This window comes from Rhipicephalus microplus, unplaced genomic scaffold (assembly GCF_043290135.1).
Source record: "Rhipicephalus microplus isolate Deutch F79 unplaced genomic scaffold, USDA_Rmic scaffold_13, whole genome shotgun sequence".
Lineage (NCBI taxonomy): Eukaryota > Metazoa > Arthropoda > Arachnida > Ixodida > Ixodidae > Rhipicephalus > Rhipicephalus microplus.
Window position 1 is genome coordinate 938,958 of NW_027464586.1, and position 18,847 is coordinate 957,804.

The following is an 18,847-nucleotide window of genomic DNA, read 5'->3' on the forward strand; positions in this document are numbered from 1 at the left end:
CGATGTACTGAATTGGTTGCACTGAACGATGGGCGACAGAAGCACCAGGGACAAAGGGCAGGGGCGGTGGCGTGTACGTGCCTTCGTAGTATGGCATGTGCTGCGCTGACTGTAGTGAAACAGCAGGAACAGGATGGACGAATAATGGCGGCGATGCAGCAGGGCGTTTCAAAGCTTCTGCGTAGGTTGTCTCACGGCGGTATTCAGCAGGAGCTGGCACAGCTGTATCATGAGGCAAGGTGTCCCGGAGAGCCTGGTGCAGCTCATCCTTGATCACAGTTGTAATAGAGTTTACTGTAGGATGAGGTGTTACACCAGCCTTTTGTAACTCTTCACGTATTATACCACGGATGAGTTCACGTAGATAGTCGTTGTTGGTTCTAGTGGCGGCGAAAATGTCGGCAGTAGACATGCCATTGACTTGCCTGTTGTATTGGTTGGATCGCTGCTGCAGCATTTTTTCCATTGTCACGGCCTCGGACAAGAACTCCGCGACCGTCTTCGGAGGGCTGCGCACGAGGCCGGCAAAAAGCTGGTCCTTGACACCGCGCATCAAGTGACGCAACTTCTTGTCCTCCGTCATTCTTGAATCGGCCCGTCGGAAGAGGCGCGTCATGTCTTCGACGAACGTGGTCACAGTTTCGTTTGGCAGCTGGACGCGGGCCAGAATAGCTCGTTCAGCTCGTTCTTGGCGATCAGCACTGGCATACGTCTGCAGAAGTCTACGAGAGAATTCGGGCCACGTCGTCAGCTGTTCCTCTCGGTTTTGATACCACGTACGTGCCCCGTCTTCGAGATAGAAGTAGACACGACCCAGTTTCGCCGCGTCGTCCCACTGATTCAAGGCGGCTACGCGCTCGAAATCCGCCAACCAGTCCTCAACGTCTTCGTGCTCCGAGCCATGGAACGTCGCCGGTGCGCGTGGGCTTTCCAACGTGTAGCGTTTCGACGTCGTGCTTCCCGTGCCGGTCGCCGAGGTTTGCACCGAAGCGCTGGTCATGTTTGTCGACGTGGTGGGAGCAGTATCGTCGGCTTCCGGAGGCAATCCCCTGATTCGGCGGCTGGTCCGATGCACGGGAGTATTGACTGGCACTGGACTCGTATCGCGGCTTCCTGGGGGGGGGTCTGCAGCATCCGTGAGACTACCCAGCACTTCCACCAGTTGTCACGATGAGTCACAAGTACTGGGGGATTTATTAAACCACCAGGTAGCTAGCACTAGGACGATGCGTCAGTCGTGGCTGGCTCTCGAGCAAAGAAGAACGCGATCTTCTTTTTTCCTCTAGATTTTGAGCCGCTCTTGCTGTCAACCCACTACGTGCTGGCGGCAATATGTTCTGATGGTGGTGAGAGTGGAGCACGACTGTCTCCATGGCGCAATTGGCTAGCGCGATCGGCTGTTAACCGAAAGGTTGGAGTTTCGAGCCCACCCGATGGTGGTGCGGCGCTTTTTTTTCTTTGTGGTGATAGCTTTGATGATATGTTCTGATGGTGGTGAGAGTGGAGCAGGACTGTCTCCGTGGCGCAATTGGCTAGCGCGATTGGCTGTTAACCGAAAGGTTGGAGTTTCGAACCCTCCCGGGAGTGGTGTGTTGCTTTTTTCTTTGCACTGATAGCTTTGAAGATATGTTCTGATGGTGGTGAGAGTGGAGCATGACTGTCTTCGTGGCGCAATTGGCTTGCGCGATCGGCTGTTAACCGAAAGGTTGGAGGTTCGAGCACCACCCAGTGGTGGTGCGGCGCTTTTTTTTCTTTGCACTGATAGCTTTGAAGATATGTTCTGATAGTGGTGAGAGTGGAGCAGGACTGTCTCCGTGGCGCAATTGGCTTGCGTGATCAGCTGTTAACCGAAAGGTTGGAGGTTCGAGCCCACCCGGTGGTGGTGCGGCGCTTTTTTTTCTTTGGGCTGATAGCTTTGAAGATATGTTCTGATGGTGGTGAGAAGGGAGCAAGACTGTCTCCGTGGCGCAATGGGCTAGCGCGATCGGCTGTTAACCGAAAGGTTGGAGTTTCGAGCCCTCCCGGGAGTGGTGTGTTGCTTTTTTCTTTGTGGTAATAGCTTTCAAGTTATGTTCTGATGGTGGTGAGAGTGGAGCAGGACTGTCTCCATGGCGCAATTGGCTAGCGCGATCGGCTGTTAACCGAAAGGTTGGAGTTTCGAGCCCACCCGGTGGTGGTGCGGCGCTTTTTTTTCTTTGGGCTGATAGCTCTGAAGAAATGTTCTGACGGTGGTGAGAGTGGAGCAGGACTGTCTCCGTGGCGCAATTGGCTAGCGCGATCGGCTGTTAACCGAAAGGTTGGAGGTTCGAGCCCTCCCGGTGGCGGTGCGGCACTTTTTCTTTCTTTGGGGCGATAGCTCTGAAGAAATGGTCTGACGGTGGTGAGAGTGGAGCACGACTGTCTCTGTGGCGCAATTGGCTAGCGCGATCGGCTGTTAACCGAAAGGTTGGTGGTTCGAGCCCACCCGGTGGTGGTGCGGCGCTTTTTTTCTTTGGGCTCATAGCTCTGAAGAAATGTTCTGACGGTGGTGAGAGTGGAGCAGGACTGTCTCCGTGGCGCAATTGGCTAGCGCGATTGGCAGTTAACCGAAAGGTTGGAGTTTCGAACCCTCCCGGGAGTGGTGTGTTGCTTTTTTCTTTGCACTGATAGCTTTGAAGATATGTTCTGATGGTGGTGAGAGTGGAGCATGACTGTCTTCGTGGCGCAATTGGCTTGCGCGATCGGCTGTTAACCGAAAGGTTGGAGGTTCGAGCACCACCCGGTCGTGGTGCGGCGCTTTTTTTTCTTTGCACTGATAGCTTTGAAGATATGTTCTGATAGTGGTGAGAGTGGAGCAGGACTGTCTCCGTGGCGCAATTGGCTTGCGTGATCAGCTGTTAACCGAAAGGTTGGAGGTTCGAGCCCACCCGGTGGTGGTGCGGCGCTTTTTTTCTTTGGGGTGATAGCTCTGAATAAATGTTTTGACGGTGGTGAGAGTGGAGCAGGACTGTCTCCGTGGCGCAATTGGCTTGCGCAATCGGCTGTTAACCGAAAGGTTGGAGGTTCGAGCCCACACGGTGATGGTGCGGCGCTTTTTTTTTGCACTGATAGCTTTGAAGATATGTTCTGATGGTGGTGAGAGTGGAGCAAGACTGTCCCCGTGGCGCAATGGGTTACCGCGATCGGCTGTTAACCGAAAGGTTGGAGTTTCGAGCCCACCCGGTGGTGGTGCGGCGCTTTTTTTTCTTTGGGCTGATAGCTCTGAAGAAATGTTCTGACGGTGGTGAGAGTGGAGCAGGACTGTCTCCGTGGCGCAATTGGCTAGCGCGATCGGCTGTTAACCGAAAGGTTGGAGGTTCGAGCCCTCCCGGTGGCGGTGCGGCGCTTTTTCTTTCTTTGGGGCGATAGCTCTGAAGAAATGGTCTGACGGTGGTGAGAGTGGAGCACGACTGTCTCTGTGGCGCAATTGGCTAGCGCGATCGGCTGTTAACCGAAAGGTTGGTGGTTCGAGCCCACCCGGTGGTGGTGCGGCGCTTTTTTTCTTTGGGCTCATAGCTCTGAAGAAATGTTCTGACGGTGGTGAGAGTGGAGCAGGACTGTCCCCGTGGCGCCATTGGCTAGCGCGATCGGCTGTTAACCAAAAAGTTGGATGTTCGAGCCCTCCCGGGTGGGGTGTGTTGCTTTTTTCTTTGTGCTGATAGCTTTGAAGATATTTTCTGATGGTGGTGAGCGTGGAGCACGATTGTCTCCGTTGCGCAATTGGCTAGTGCGATCGGCCGTTAACCGAAAGTTTGGAGGTTCGAGCCCACCTGGTGGTGGTGCGGCGCTTTTTTTTTCTTTGGGCTGATAGTTTGAAAGATATGTTCTAATGGTGGTGAGAGTGGAGCAGGACTGTCTCCGTGGCGCAATTGGCCAGCGCGATTGGCTGTTAACCGAACAGTTGGAGGTTCGAGCCCTCCCGGGAGTGGTGTGTTGCTTTTTTCTTTGTGCTGATAGCTTTGAAGATATGTTCCGATGGTGGTAAGAGTGGAGCGCGACTGTCTCCGTAGCGCAATTGGCTAGTGCGATCGGCTGTTAACCGAAAGGTTGGAGGTTCGAGCCCACCCGGTGGTGGTGCGGCGCTTTTTTTTCTTTGGGCTGATAGCTTTGAAGATATGTTCTGATGGAGGTGAGAAGGGAGCAAGTTTGTCTCCGTGGCGCAATGGGCTAGCCCGATCGGCTGTTAACCGAAAGGTTGGAGTTTCGAGCCCGCCCGGGAGTGGTGTGTTGCTTTTTTCTTTGCGCTGATAGCTTTGAATATATGTTCTGATGGTGGTGAGAGCGAAGCAAGACTGTCTCCGTGGCGCAAAGGGCTAGCGCGATCGGCTGTTAACCGAAAGGTTCGAGTTTCGAGACCTCCCGGGAGTGGTGTGTTGCTTTTTTCTTTGCGCTGATAGCTTTGAAGATATGTTCTGATGGTGGTGAGAGTGGAGCAGGACTGTCTCCGTGGCGCAATTGGCTAGCGCGATTGGCTGTTAACCGAAAGTTTGGAGGTTCGAGCCCACCCGTTGGTGGTGCGGCGCTTTTTTTTCTTTGTTCTGATAGCTTTGAAGATATGTTCTGATGGTGGTGAGAGTGGAGCAAGACTGTCCCCGTGGCGCAATGGGCTACCGCGATCGGCTGTTAACCGAAAGGTTGGAGTTTCAAGCCCTCCCGGGAGTGGTGTGTTGCTTTTTTCTTTGCGCTGATAGCTTTGAAGATATGTTCTGATGGTGGTGAGAGTGAAGCAAGACTGTCTCCGTGCGCATTGGGCTAGCGCGATCGGCTGTTAACCGAAAAGTTGGAGTTTCGAGCCCTCCCGGTGGTGGTGCGGCGCTTTTTTTTCTTTGGGGTGATAGCTCTGAATAAATGTTTTGACGGTGGTGAGAGTGGAGCAGGACTGTCTCCGTGGCGCAATTGGCTTGCGCAATCGGCTGTTAACCGAAAGGTTGGAGGTTCGAGCCCACACGGTGATGGTGCGGCGCTTTTTTTTTGCACTGATAGCTTTGAAGATATGTTCTGATGGTGGTGAGAGTGGAGCAAGACTGTCCCCGTGGCGCAATGGGTTACCGCGATCGGCTGTTAACCGAAAGGTTGGAGTTTCAAGCCCTCCCGGGAGTGGTGTGTTGCTTTTTTCTTTGCGCTGATAGCTTTGAAGATATGTTCTGATGGTGGTGAGAGTGGAGCAGGACTGTCTCCGTGGCGCAATTGGCTTGCGCGATCGGCTGTTAACCGAAAGGTTGGAGTTTCGAGCCCTCCCGGGAGTGGTGTGTTGCTTTTTTTCTTTGTGGTAATAGCTTTTAAGATATGTACTGATGGTGGTGAGAGTGGAGCAGGACTGTCTCCGTGGCGCAATTGGCTAGCGCGATCGGCTGTTAACCGAAAGGTTGGAGTTTCGAGCCCACCCGGTGGTGGTGCGGCGCTTTTTTTTCTTTGGGCTGATAGCTTTGGAGATATGTTCTGATGGTGGTGAGAGCGGAGCAAGACTGTCTCCGTGGCGCAAAGGGCTAGCGCGATCGGCTGTTAACCGAAAGGTTCGAGTTTCGAGCCCTCCCGGGAGTGGTGTGTTGCTTTTTTCTTTGCGCTGATAGCTTTGAAGATATGTTCTGATGGTGGTGAGAGTGGAGCAGGACTGTCTCCGTGGCGCAATGGGCTAGCGCGATCGGCTGTTAACCGAAAGGTTGGAGTTTCGAGCCCTCCCGGTGGTGGTGCGGCGCTTTTTTTCTTTGGGGTGATAGCTCTGAATAAATGTTTTGACGGTGGTGAGAGTGGAGCAGGACTGTCTTCGTGGCGCAATTGGCTTACGCGATCGGCTGTTAACCGAAAGGTTGGAGGTTCGAGCCCTCCCGGGAGTGGTGTGTTGCTTTTTTCTTTGCACTGATAGCTCTGAAGAAAGGGTCTGACGGTGGTGAGAGTGGAGCACGACTGTCCCCGTGGCGAAATGGGCTAACGCAATCGGCTGTTAACCGAAAGGTTAGAGTTTTGAGCCCTCCCGGGAGTGGTTTGTTGCTTTTTTCTTTGCACTGATAGCTTTGAAGATATGTTCTGATGGTGGTGAGAGTGGAGCAGGACTGTCTCCGTGGCGCAATTGGCTTGCGCGATCGGCTATTAACCGAAAGGTTGGAGGTTCGTGCCCTCCCAGGAGTGGTGTGTTGCTTTTTTCTTTGTGGTAATAGCTTTGAAGATATGTTCTGATGGTGGTGAGAGTGGAGCACGACTGTCTCCATGGCGCAATTGGCTAGCGCGATCGGCTGTTAACCAAAGGTTGGAGTTTCGAGCCCACCCGATGGTGGTGCGGCGCTTTTTTTTCTTTTTTCTTTGCACTGATAGCTTTGAAAATATGTTCTGATAGTGGTGAGAGTGGAGGAGGACTGTCTCCGTGGCGCAATCGGCTTGCGTGATCGGCTGTTAACCGAAAGGTTGGAGGTTCGAGCCCACCCGGTGGTGGTGCGGCGCTTTTTTTTCTTTGGGCTGATAGCTTTGAAGATATGTTCTGATGGTGGTGAGAAGGGAGCAAGACTGTCTCCGTGGCGCAATTGGCTAGCGCGATCGGCTGTTAACCGAAAGGTTGGAGTTTCGAGCCCTCCCGGGAGTGGTGTGTTGCTTTTTTCTTTGTGGTAATAGCTTTCAAGATATGTTCTGATGGTGGTGAGAGTGGAGCACGACTGTCTCCATGGCGCAATTGGCTAGCGCGATCGGCTGTTAACCGAAAGGTTGGAGTTTCGAGCCCACCCGATGGTGGTGCGGCGCTTTTTCTTTCTTTGGGGCGATAGCTCTGAAGAAATGGTCTGACGGTGGTGAGAGTGGAGCACGACTGTCTCTGTGGCGCAATTGGCTAGCGCGATCGGCTGTTAACCGAAAGGTTGGAGGTTCGAGCCCACCCGGTGGTGGTGTGGCGCTTTTTTTCTTTGGGCTCATAGCTCTGAAGAAATGTTCTGACGGTGGTGAGAGTGGAGCAGGACTGTCCCCGTGGCGCCATTGGCTAGCGCGATCGGCTGTTAACCAAAAAGTTGGAGGTTCGAGCCCTCCCGGGTGGGGTGTGTTGCTTTTTTCTTTGCGCTGATAGCTTTGAAGATATTTTCTGATGGTGGTGAGCGTGGAGCACGATTGTCTCTGTTGCGCAATTGGCTAGTGCGATCGGCCGTTAACCGAAAGTTTGGAGGTTCGAGCCCACCTGGTGGTGGTGCGGCGCTTTTTTTTCTTTGGGCTGATAGCTTGAAAGATATGTTCTAATGGTGGTGAGAGTGGAGCAGGACTGTCTCCGTGGCGCAATTGGCCAGCGCGATTGGCTGTTAACCGAAAAGTTGGAGGTTCGAGCCCTCCCGGGAGTGGTGTGTTGCTTTTTTCTTTGAGCTGATAGGTTTGAAGATATGTTCCGATGGTGGTAAGAGTGGAGCGCGACTGTCTCCGTGGCGCAATTGGCTAGTGCGATCGGCTGTTAACCGAAAGGTTTGAGGTTCGAGCCCACCCGGTGGTGGTGCGGCGCTTTTTTTTCTTTGGGCTGATAGCTTTGAAGATATGTTCTGATGGAGGTGAGAAGGGAGCAAGTTTGTCTCCGTGGCGCAATGGGCTAGCCTGATCGGCTGTTAACCGAAAGGTTGGAGTTTCGAGCCCACCCGGGAGTGGTGTGTTGCTTTTTTCTTTGCGCTGATAGCTTTGAATATATGTTCTGATGGTGGTGAGAGCGAAGCAAGACTGTCTCCGTGGCGCAAAGGGCTAGCGCGATCGGCTGTTAACCGAAAGGTTCGAGTTTCGAGACCTCCCGGGAGTGGTGTGTTGCTTTTTTCTTTGCGCTGATAGCTTTGAAGATATGTTCTGATGGTGGTGAGAGTGGAGCAGGACTGTCCCCGTGGCGCCATTGGCTAGCGCGATCGGCTGTTAACCAAAAAGTTGGAGGTTCGAGCCCTCCCGGGTGGGGTGTGTTGCTTTTTTCTTTGCGCTGATAGCTTTGAAGATATTTTCTGATGGTGGTGAGCGTGGAGCACGATTGTCTCCGTTGCGCAATTGGCTAGCGCGATCGGCCGTTAACCGAAAGGTTGGAGGTTCGAGCCCACCTGGTGGTGGTGCGGCGCTTTTTTTTTCTTTGGGCTGATAGCTTGAAATATATGTTCTAATGGTGGTGAGAGTGGAGCAGGACTGTCTCCGTGGCGCAATTGGCCAGCGCGATCGGCTGTTAACCAAAAAGTTGGAGGTTCGAGCCCTTCCGGGAGTGGTGTGTTGCTTTTTTCTTTGTGCTGATAGCTTTGAAGATATGTTCCGATGGTGGTAAGAGTGGAGCGCGACTGTCGCCGTGGCGCAATTGGCTAGTGCGATCGGCTGTTAACCGAAAGGTTGGAGGTTCGAGCCCACCCGGTGGTGGTGCGGCGCTTTTTTTTCTTTGGGCTGATAGCTTTGAAGATATGTTCTGATGGTGGTGAGAGTGGAGCAGGACTGTCTCCGTGGTGCAATTGGCTAGCGCGATTGGCTGTTAACCGAAAGTTTGGAGGTTCGAGCCCACCCGTTGGTGGTGCGGCGCTTTTTTTTCTTTGTTCTGATAGCTTTGAAGATATGTTCTGATGGTGGTGAGAGTAGAGCAAGACTGTCCCCGTGGCGCAATGGGCTACCGCGATCGGCTGTTAACCGAAAGGTTGGAGTTTCAAGCCCTCCCGGGAGTGGTGTGTTGCTTTTTTCTTTGCGCTGATAGCTTTGAAGATATGTTCTGATGGTTGTGAGAGTGAAGCAAGACTGTCTCCGTGCGCAATGGGCTAGCGCGATCGGCTGTTAACCGAAAAGTTGGAGTTTCGAGCCCTCCCGGTGGTGGTGCGGCGCTTTTTTTTCTTTGGGGTGATAGCTCTGAATAAATGTTTTGACGGTGGTGAGAGTCGAGCAGGACTGTCTCCGTGGAGAAATTGGCTTGCGCAATCGGCTGTTAACCGAAAGGTTGGAGGTTCGAGCCCACCCGGTGGTGGTGCGGCGCTTTTTTTTCTTTGCACTGATAGCTTTGAAGATATGTTCTGATGGTGGTGAGAGTGGAGCAAGACTGTCCCCGTGGCGCAATGGGCTACCGCGATCGGCTGTTAACCGAAAGGTTGGAGTTTCAAGCCCTCCCGGGAGTGGTGTGTTGCTTTTTTCTTTGCGCTGATAGCTTTGAAGATATGTTCTGATGGTGGTGAGAGTGGAGCAGGACTGTCTCCGTGGCGCAATTGGCTTTCGCGATCGGCTGTTAACCGAAAGGTTGGAGTTTCGAGCCCTCCCGGGAGTGGTGTGTTGCTTTTTTTCTTTGTGGTAATAGCTTTTAAGATATGTACTGATGGTGGTGAGAGTGGAGCAGGACTGTCTCCATGGCGCAATTGGCTAGCGCGATCGGCTGTTAACCGAAAGGTTGGAGTTTCGAGCCCACCCGGTGGTGGTGCGGCGCTTTTTTTTCTTTGGGCTGATAGCTTTGAAGATATGTTCTGATGGTGGTGAGAGCGGAGCAAGACTGTCTCCGTGGCGCAAAGGGCTAGCGCGATCGGCTGTTAACCGAAAGGTTCGAGTTTCGAGCCCTCCCGGGAGTGGTGTGTTGCTTTTTTCTTTGCGCTGATAGCTTTGAAGATATGTTCTGATGGTGGTGAGAGTGGAGCAGGACTGTCTCCGTGGCGCAATGGGCTAGCGCGATCGGCTGTTAACCGAAAGGTTGGAGTTTCGAGCCCTCCCGGTGGTGGTGCGGCGCTTTTTTTCTTTGGGGTGATAGCTCTGAATAAATGTTTTGACGGTGGTGAGAGTGGAGCAGGACTGTCTTCGTGGCGCAATTGGCTTACGCGATCGGCTGTTAACCGAAAGGTTGGAGGTTCGAGCCCTCCCGGGAGTGGTGTGTTGCTTTTTTCTTTGCACTGATAGCTCTGAAGAAATGGTCTGACGGTGGTAGAGTGGAGCACGACTGTCCCCGTGGCGAAATGGGCTAACGCAATCGGCTGTTAACCGAAAGGTTGGAGTTTCGAGCCCTCCCGGGAGTGGTGTGTTGCTTTTTTCTTTGCACTGATAGCTTTGAAGATATGTTCTGATGGTGGTGAGAGTGGAGCAGGACTGTCTCCGTGGCGCAATTGGCTTGCGCGATCGGATGTTAACCGAAAGGTTGGAGGTTCGAGCCCTCCCAGGAGTGGTGTGTTGCTTTTTTCTTTGTGGTAATAGCTTTGAAGATATGTTCTGATGGTGGTGAGAGTGGAGCACGACTGTCTCCATGGCGCAATTGGCTAGCGCGATCGGCTGTTAACCAAAGGTTGGAGGTTCGAGCCCACCCGGTGGCGGTGCGGCGCTTTTTCTTTCTTTGGGGCGATAGCTCTGAAGAAATGGTCTGACGGTGGTGAGAGTGGAGCACGACTGTCTCTGTGGCGCAATTGGCTAGTGCGATCGGCTGTTAACCGAAAGGTTGGAGGTTCGAGCCCACCCGGTGGTGGTGCGGCGCTTTTTTTCTTTGGGCTGATAGCTCTGAAGAAATGTTCTGACGGTGGTGAGAGTGGAGCAGGACTGTCCCCGTGGCGCCATTGGCTAGCGCGATCGGCTGTTAACCAAAAAGTTTGAGGTTCGAGCCCTCCCGGTTGGGGTGTGTTGCTTTTTTCTTTCCGCTGATAGCTTTGAAGATATTTTCTGATGGTGGTGAGCGTGGAGCACGATTGTCTCCGTTGCGCAATGGGCTAGCGCGATTGGCCGTTAACCGAAAGGTTGGAGGTTCGAGCCCACCTTGTGGTGGTGCTGCGCTTTTTTTCTTTGGATGATAGCTTGAAAGATATGTTCTAATGGTGGTGACAGTGGAGCAGGACTGTCTCCGTGGCGCAATTGGCCAGCGCGATCGGCTGTTAACCGAAAAGTTGGAGGTTCGAGCCCTCCCGGGAGTGGTGTGTTGCTTTTTTCTTTGTGCTGATAGCTTTGAAGATATGTTCCGATGGTGGTAAGAGTGGAGCGCGACTGTCTCCGTGGCGCAATTGGCTAGTGCGATCGGCTGTTAACCGAAAGGTTGTAGGTTCGAGCGCACCCGGTGGTGGTGCGGCGCTTTTTTTTCTTTGGGCTGATAGCTTTGAAGATATGTTCTGATGGAGGTGAGAAGAGAGCAAGTTTGTCTCCGTGGCGCAATGGGCTAGCCCGATCGGCTGTTAACCGAAAGGTTGGAGTTTCGAGCCCGCCCGGGAGTGATGTGTTGCTTTTTTCTTTGCGCTGATAGCTTTGAATATATGTTCTGATGGTGGTGAGAGCGGAGCAAGATTGTCTCCGTGGCGCAAAGGACTAACGCGATCGGCTGTTAACCGAAAGGTTCGAGTTTCGAGCCCTCCCGGGAGTGGTGTGTTGCTTTTTTCTTTGAGCTAATAGCTTTGAAGATATGTTCTGATGGTGGTGAGAGTGGAGCAGGACTGTCTCCGTGGCGCAATTGGCTAGCGCGATCGGCTGTTAACCGAACGTTTAGAGGTTCGAGCCCACCCGGTGGTGGTGCGGTGCTTTTTTTTCTTTGTGCTGATAGCTTTGAAGATATGTTCTGATGGTGGTGAGAGTGAAGCAAGACTGTCTCCGTGGCGCAATGGGCTAGCGCGATCGGCTGTTAACCGAAAGGTTGGAGTTTCGAGCCCTCCCGGTGGTGGTGCGGCGCTTTTTTTTCTTTGGGGTGATAGCTCTGAATAAATGTTTTGACGGTGGTGAGAGTGGAGCAGGACTGTCTCCGTGGCGCAATCGGCTTGCGCGATCGGCTGTTAACCGAAAGGTTGGAGGTTCGAGCCCACCCGGTGGTGGTGCGGCGCTTTTTTTTCTTTGCACTGATAGCTTTGAAGATATATTCTGATGGTGGTGAGAGTGGAGCAAGACTGTCCCCGTGGCGCAATGGGCTACAGCGATCGGATGTTAACCGAAAGGTTAGAGTTTCAAGCCCTCCCGGGAGTGGTGTGTTGCTTTTTTCTTTGCACTGATAGCTTTGAAGATATGTTCTGATGGTGGTGAGAGTGGAGCAGGACTGTCTCCGTGGCGCAATTGGCTTGCGCGATCGGCTGTTAACCGAAAGGTTGGAGTTTCGAGCACTCCCGGGAGTGGTGTGTTGCTTTTTTTCTTTGTGGTAATAGCTTTTAGGATATGTTCTGATGATGGTGAGAGTGGAGCAGGACTGTCTCCGTGGCGCAATTGGCTTGCGCGATCGGCTGTTAACCGAAAGGTTGGAGTTTCGAGCCCTCCCGGGAGTGGTGTGTTGCTTTTTTTCTTTGGGCTCATAGCTCTGAAGAAATGTTCTGACGGTGGTGAGAGTGGAGCAGGACTGTCCCCGTGGCGCCATTGGCTAGCGCGATCGGCTGTTAACCAAAAAGTTGGATGTTCGAGCCCTCCCGGGTGGGGTGTGTTGCTTTTTTCTTTGCGCTGATAGCTTTGAAGATATTTTCTGATGGTGGTGAGCGTGGAGCACGATTGTCTCCGTTGCGCAATTGGCTAGTGCGATCGGCCGTTAACCGAAAGTTTGGAGGTTCGAGCCCACCTGGTGGTGGTGCGGCGCTTTTTTTTCTTTGGGCTGATAGCTTGAAAGATATGTTCTAATGGTGGTGAGAGTGGAGCAGGACTGTCTCCGTGGCGCAAAGGACTAGCGCGATCGGCTGTTAACCGAAAGGTTCGAGTTTCGAGACCTCCCGGGAGTGGTGTGTTGCTTTTTTCTTTGCGCTGATAGCTTTGAAGATATGTTCTGATGGTGGTGAGAGTGGAGCAGGACTGTCTCCGTGGCGCAATTGGCTAGCGCGATTGGCTGTTAACCGAAAGTTTGGAGGTTCGAGCCCACCCGTTGGTGGTGCGGCGCTTTTTTTTCTTTGTTCTGATAGCTTTGAAGATATGTTCTGATGGTGGTGAGAGTGGAGCAAGACTGTCCCCGTGGCGCAATGGGCTACCGCGATCGGCTGTTAACCGAAAGGTTGGAGTTTCAAGCCCTCCCGGGAGTGGTGTGTTGCTTTTTTCTTTGCGCTGATAGCTTTGAAGATATGTTCCGATGGTGGTGAGAGCGGAGCAAGACTGTCTCCGTGGCGCAAAGGGCTAGCGCGATCGGCTGTTAACCGAAAGGTTCGAGTTTCGAGCCCTCCCGGGAGTGGTGTGTTGCTTTTTTCTTTGCGCTGATAGCTTTGAAGATATGTTCTGATGGTGGTGAGAGTGGAGCAGGACTGTCTCCGTGGCGCAATGGGCTAGCGCGATCGGCTGTTAACCGAAAGGTTGGAGTTTCGAGCCCTCCCGGTGGTGGTGCGGCGCTTTTTTTCTTTGGGGTGATAGCTCTGAATAAATGTTTTGACGGTGGTGAGAGTGGAGCAGGACTGTCTTCGTGGCGCAATTGGCTTACGCGATCGGCTGTTAACCGAAAGGTTGGAGGTTCGAGCCCTCCCGGGAGTGGTGTGTTGCTTTTTTCTTTGCACTGATAGCTCTGAAGAAATGGTCTGACGGTGGTAGAGTGGAGCACGACTGTCCCCGTGGCGAAATGGGCTAACGCAATCGGCTGTTAACCGAAAGGTTGGAGTTTCGAGCCCTCCCGGGAGTGGTGTGTTGCTTTTTTCTTTGCACTGATAGCTTTGAAGATATGTTCTGATGGTGGTGAGAGTGGAGCAGGACTGTCTCCGTGGCGCAATTGGCTTGCGCGATCGGATGTTAACCGAAAGGTTGGAGGTTCGAGCCCTCCCAGGAGTGGTGTGTTGCTTTTTTCTTTGTGGTAATAGCTTTGAAGATATGTTCTGATGGTGGTGAGAGTGGAGCACGACTGTCTCCATGGCGCAATTGGCTAGCGCGATCGGCTGTTAACCAAAGGTTGGAGGTTCGAGCCCACCCGGTGGCGGTGCGGCGCTTTTTCTTTCTTTGGGGCGATAGCTCTGAAGAAATGGTCTGACGGTGGTGAGAGTGGAGCACGACTGTCTCTGTGGCGCAATTGGCTAGTGCGATCGGCTGTTAACCGAAAGGTTGGAGGTTCGAGCCCACCCGGTGGTGGTGCGGCGCTTTTTTTCTTTGGGCTAATAGCTCTGAAGAAATGTTCTGACGGTGGTGAGAGTGGAGCAGGACTGTCCCCGTGGCGCCATTGGCTAGCGCGATCGGCTGTTAACCAAAAAGTTTGAGGTTCGAGCCCTCCCGGTTGGGGTGTGTTGCTTTTTTCTTTCCGCTGATAGCTTTGAAGATATTTTCTGATGGTGGTGAGCGTGGAGCACGATTGTCTCCGTTGCGCAATGGGCTAGCGCGATTGGCCGTTAACCGAAAGGTTGGAGGTTCGAGCCCACCTTGTGGTGGTGCTGCGCTTTTTTTCTTTGGATGATAGCTTGAAAGATATGTTCTAATGGTGGTGACAGTGGAGCAGGACTGTCTCCGTGGCGCAATTGGCCAGCGCGATCGGCTGTTAACCGAAAAGTTGGAGGTTCGAGCCCTCCCGGGAGTGGTGTGTTGCTTTTTTCTTTGTGCTGATAGCTTTGAAGATATGTTCCGATGGTGGTAAGAGTGGAGCGCGACTGTCTCCGTGGCGCAATTGGCTAGTGCGATCGGCTGTTAACCGAAAGGTTGTAGGTTCGAGCGCACCCGGTGGTGGTGCGGCGCTTTTTTTTCTTTGGGCTGATAGCTTTGAAGATATGTTCTGATGGAGGTGAGAAGAGAGCAAGTTTGTCTCCGTGGCGCAATGGGCTAGCCCGATCGGCTGTTAACCGAAAGGTTGGAGTTTCGAGCCCGCCCGGGAGTGATGTGTTGCTTTTTTCTTTGCGCTGATAGCTTTGAATATATGTTCTGATGGTGGTGAGAGCGGAGCAAGATTGTCTCCGTGGCGCAAAGGACTAACGCGATCGGCTGTTAACCGAAAGGTTCGAGTTTCGAGCCCTCCCGGGAGTGGTGTGTTGCTTTTTTCTTTGAGCTAATAGCTTTGAAGATATGTTCTGATGGTGGTGAGAGTGGAGCAGGACTGTCTCCGTGGCGCAATTGGCTAGCGCGATCGGCTGTTAACCGAACGTTTAGAGGTTCGAGCCCACCCGGTGGTGGTGCGGTGCTTTTTTTTCTTTGTGCTGATAGCTTTGAAGATATGTTCTGATGGTGGTGAGAGTGAAGCAAGACTGTCTCCGTGGCGCAATGGGCTAGCGCGATCGGCTGTTAACCGAAAGGTTGGAGTTTCGAGCCCTCCCGGTGGTGGTGCGGCGCTTTTTTTTCTTTGGGGTGATAGCTCTGAATAAATGTTTTGACGGTGGTGAGAGTGGAGCAGGACTGTCTCCGTGGCGCAATCGGCTTGCGCGATCGGCTGTTAACCGAAAGGTTGGAGGTTCGAGCCCACCCGGTGGTGGTGCGGCGCTTTTTTTTCTTTGCACTGATAGCTTTGAAGATATATTCTGATGGTGGTGAGAGTGGAGCAAGACTGTCCCCGTGGCGCAATGGGCTACAGCGATCGGATGTTAACCGAAAGGTTAGAGTTTCAAGCCCTCCCGGGAGTGGTGTGTTGCTTTTTTCTTTGCACTGATAGCTTTGAAGATATGTTCTGATGGTGGTGAGAGTGGAGCAGGACTGTCTCCGTGGCGCAATTGGCTTGCGCGATCGGCTGTTAACCGAAAGGTTGGAGTTTCGAGCACTCCCGGGAGTGGTGTGTTGCTTTTTTTCTTTGTGGTAATAGCTTTTAGGATATGTTCTGATGATGGTGAGAGTGGAGCAGGACTGTCTCCGTGGCGCAATTGGCTTGCGCGATCGGCTGTTAACCGAAAGGTTGGAGTTTCGAGCCCTCCCGGGAGTGGTGTGTTGCTTTTTTTCTTTGGGCTCATAGCTCTGAAGAAATGTTCTGACGGTGGTGAGAGTGGAGCAGGACTGTCCCCGTGGCGCCATTGGCTAGCGCGATCGGCTGTTAACCAAAAAGTTGGATGTTCGAGCCCTCCCGGGTGGGGTGTGTTGCTTTTTTCTTTGCGCTGATAGCTTTGAAGATATTTTCTGATGGTGGTGAGCGTGGAGCACGATTGTCTCCGTTGCGCAATTGGCTAGTGCGATCGGCCGTTAACCGAAAGTTTGGAGGTTCGAGCCCACCTGGTGGTGGTGCGGCGCTTTTTTTTCTTTGGGCTGATAGCTTGAAAGATATGTTCTAATGGTGGTGAGAGTGGAGCAGGACTGTCTCCGTGGCGCAATTGGCCAGCGCGATTGGCTGTTAACCGAAAAGTTGGAGGTTCGAGCCCTCCCGGGAGTGGTGTGTTGCTTTTTTCTTTGTGCTGATAGCTTTGAAGATATGTTCCGATGGTGGTAAGAGTGGAGCGCGACTGTCTCCGTGGCGCAACTGGCTAGTGCGATCGGCTGTTAACCGAAACGTTGGAGGTTCGAGCCCACCCGGTGGTGGTGCGGCGCTTTTTTTTCTTTGGGCTGATAGCTTTGAAGATATGTTCTGATGGAGGTGAGAAGGGAGCAAGTTTGTCTCCGTGGCGCAATGGGCTAGCCCGATCGGCTGTTAACCGAAAGGTTGGAGTTTCGAGCCCGCCCGGGAGTGGTGTGTTGCTTTTTTCTTTGCGCTGATAGCTTTGAATATATGTTCTGATGGTGGTGAGAGCGAAGCAAGACTGTCTCCGTGGCGCAAAGGACTAGCGCGATCGGCTGTTAACCGAAAGGTTCGAGTTTCGAGACCTCCCGGGAGTGGTGTGTTGCTTTTTTCTTTGCGCTGATAGCTTTGAAGATATGTTCTGATGGTGGTGAGAGTGGAGCAGGACTGTCTCCGTGGCGCAATTGGCTAGCGCGATTGGCTGTTAACCGAAAGTTTGGAGGTTCGAGCCCACCCGTTGGTGGTGCGGCGCTTTTTTTTCTTTGTTCTGATAGCTTTGAAGATATGTTCTGATGGTGGTGAGAGTGGAGCAAGACTGTCCCCGTGGCGCAATGGGCTACCGCGATCGGCTGTTAACCGAAAGGTTGGAGTTTCAAGCCCTCCCGGGAGTGGTGTGTTGCTTTTTTCTTTGCGCTGATAGCTTTGAAGATATGTTCCGATGGTGGTGAGAGTGAAGCAAGACTGTCTCCGTGCGCAATGGGCTAGCGCGATCGGCTGTTAACCGAAAAGTTGGAGTTTCGAGCCCTCCCGGTGGTGGTGCGGCGCTTTTTTTTCTTTGGGGTGATAGCTCTGAATAAATGTTTTGACGGTGGTGAGAGTGGAGCAGGACTGTCTCCGTGGCGCAATTGGCTTGCGCAATCGGCTGTTAACCGAAAGGTTGGAGGTTCGAGCCCACACGGTGGTGGTGCGGCGCTTTTTTTTTTGCACTGATAGCTTTGAAGATATGTTCTGATGGTGGTGAGAGTGGAGCAAGACTGTCCCCGGGGCGCAATGGGTTACCGCGATCGGCTGTTAACCGAAAGGTTGGAGTTTCAAGCCCTCCCGGGAGTGGTGTGTTGCTTTTTTCTTTGCGCTGATAGCTTTGAAGATATGTTCTGATGGTGGTGAGAGTGGAGCAGGACTGTCTCCGTGGCGCAATTGGCTTGCGCGATCGGCTGTTAACCGAAAGGTTGGAGTTTCGAGCCCTCCCGGGAGTGGTGTGTTGCTTTTTTTCTTTGTGGTATTAGCTTTTAAGATATGTACTGATGGTGGTGAGAGTGGAGCAGGACTGTCTCCATGGCGCAATTGGCTAGCGCGATCGGCTGTTAACCGAAAGGTTGGAGTTTCGAGCCCACCCGGTGGTGGTGCGGCGCTTTTTTTTCTTTGGGCTGATAGCTTTGAAGATATGTTCTGATGGTGGTGAGAGCGGAGCAAGACTGTCTCCGTGGCGCAAAGGGCTAGCGCGATCGGCTGTTAACCGAAAGGTTGGAGTTTCGAGCCCACCCGGTGGTGGTGTGTTGCTTTTTTCTTTGCACTGATAGCTTTGAAGAAATGGTCTGACGGTGGTGAGAGTGGAGCACGACTGTCCCCGTGGCGAAATGGGCTAACGCAATCGGCTGTTAACCGAAAGGTTGGAGTTTTGAGCCCTCCCGGGAGTGGTTTGTTGCTTTTTTCTTTGCACTGATAGCTTTGAAGATATGTTCTGATGGTGGTGAGAGTGGAGCAGGACTGTCTCCGTGGCGCAATTGGCTTGCGCGATCGGCTATTAACCGAAAGGTTGGAGGTTCGTGCCCTCCCAGGAGTGGTGTGTTGCTTTTTTCTTTGTGGTAATAGCTTTGAAGATATGTTCTGATGGTGGTGAGAGTGGAGCACGACTGTCTCCATGGCGCAATTGGCTAGCGCGATCGGCTGTTAACCAAAGGTTGGAGTTTCGAGCCCACCCGATGGTGGTGCGGCGCTTTTTTTTTCTTTTTTCTTTGCACTGATAGCTTTGAAGATATGTTGTGATAGTGGTGAGAGTGGAGGAGGACTGTCTCCGTGGCGCAATCGGCTTGCGTGATCGGCTGTTAACCGAAAGGTTGGAGGTTCGAGCCCACCCGGTGGTGGTGCGGCGCTTTTTTTTCTTTGGGCTGATAGCTTTGAAGATATGTTATGATGGTGGTGAGAAGGGAGCAAGACTGTCTCCGTGGCGCAATTGGCTAGCGCGATCGGCTGTTAACCGAAAGGTTGGAGTTTCGAGCTCTCCCGGGAGTGGTGTGTTGCTTTTTTCTTTGTGGTAATAGCTTTCAAGATATGTTCTGATGGTGGTGAGAGTGGAGCACGACTGTCTCCATGGCGCAATTGGCTAGCGCGATCGGCTGTTAACCGAAAGGTTGGAGTTTCGAGCCCACCCGATGGTGGTGCGGCGCTTTTTCTTTCTTTGGGGCGATAGCTCTGAAGAAATGGTCTGACGGTGGTGAGAGTGGAGCACTACTGTCTCTGTGGCGCAATTGGCTAGCGCGATCGGCTGTTAACCGAAAGGTTGGAGGTTCGAGCCCACCCGGTGGTGGTGCGGCGCTTTTTTTCTTTGGGCTCATAGCTCTGAAGAAATGTCCTGACGGTGGTGAGAGT

At 52.9% G+C, this 18,847-nt stretch overlaps 2 non-coding genes across 2 annotated transcripts; both read left to right on the plus strand.

Moving 5' to 3' along the window:
* The first annotated feature begins 2,250 nt into the window (after positions 1–2,250).
* On the plus strand, positions 2,251–2,324 carry TRNAN-GUU (transfer RNA asparagine (anticodon GUU)). Its single transcript has one exon. It is a non-coding gene; the product is annotated as a tRNA-Asn (tRNA).
* Positions 2,325–3,281: 957 nt separating this feature from the next.
* On the plus strand, positions 3,282–3,355 carry TRNAN-GUU (transfer RNA asparagine (anticodon GUU)). The gene has a single exon. It is a non-coding gene; the product is annotated as a tRNA-Asn (tRNA).
* Positions 3,356–18,847: the final 15,492 nt, after the last annotated feature.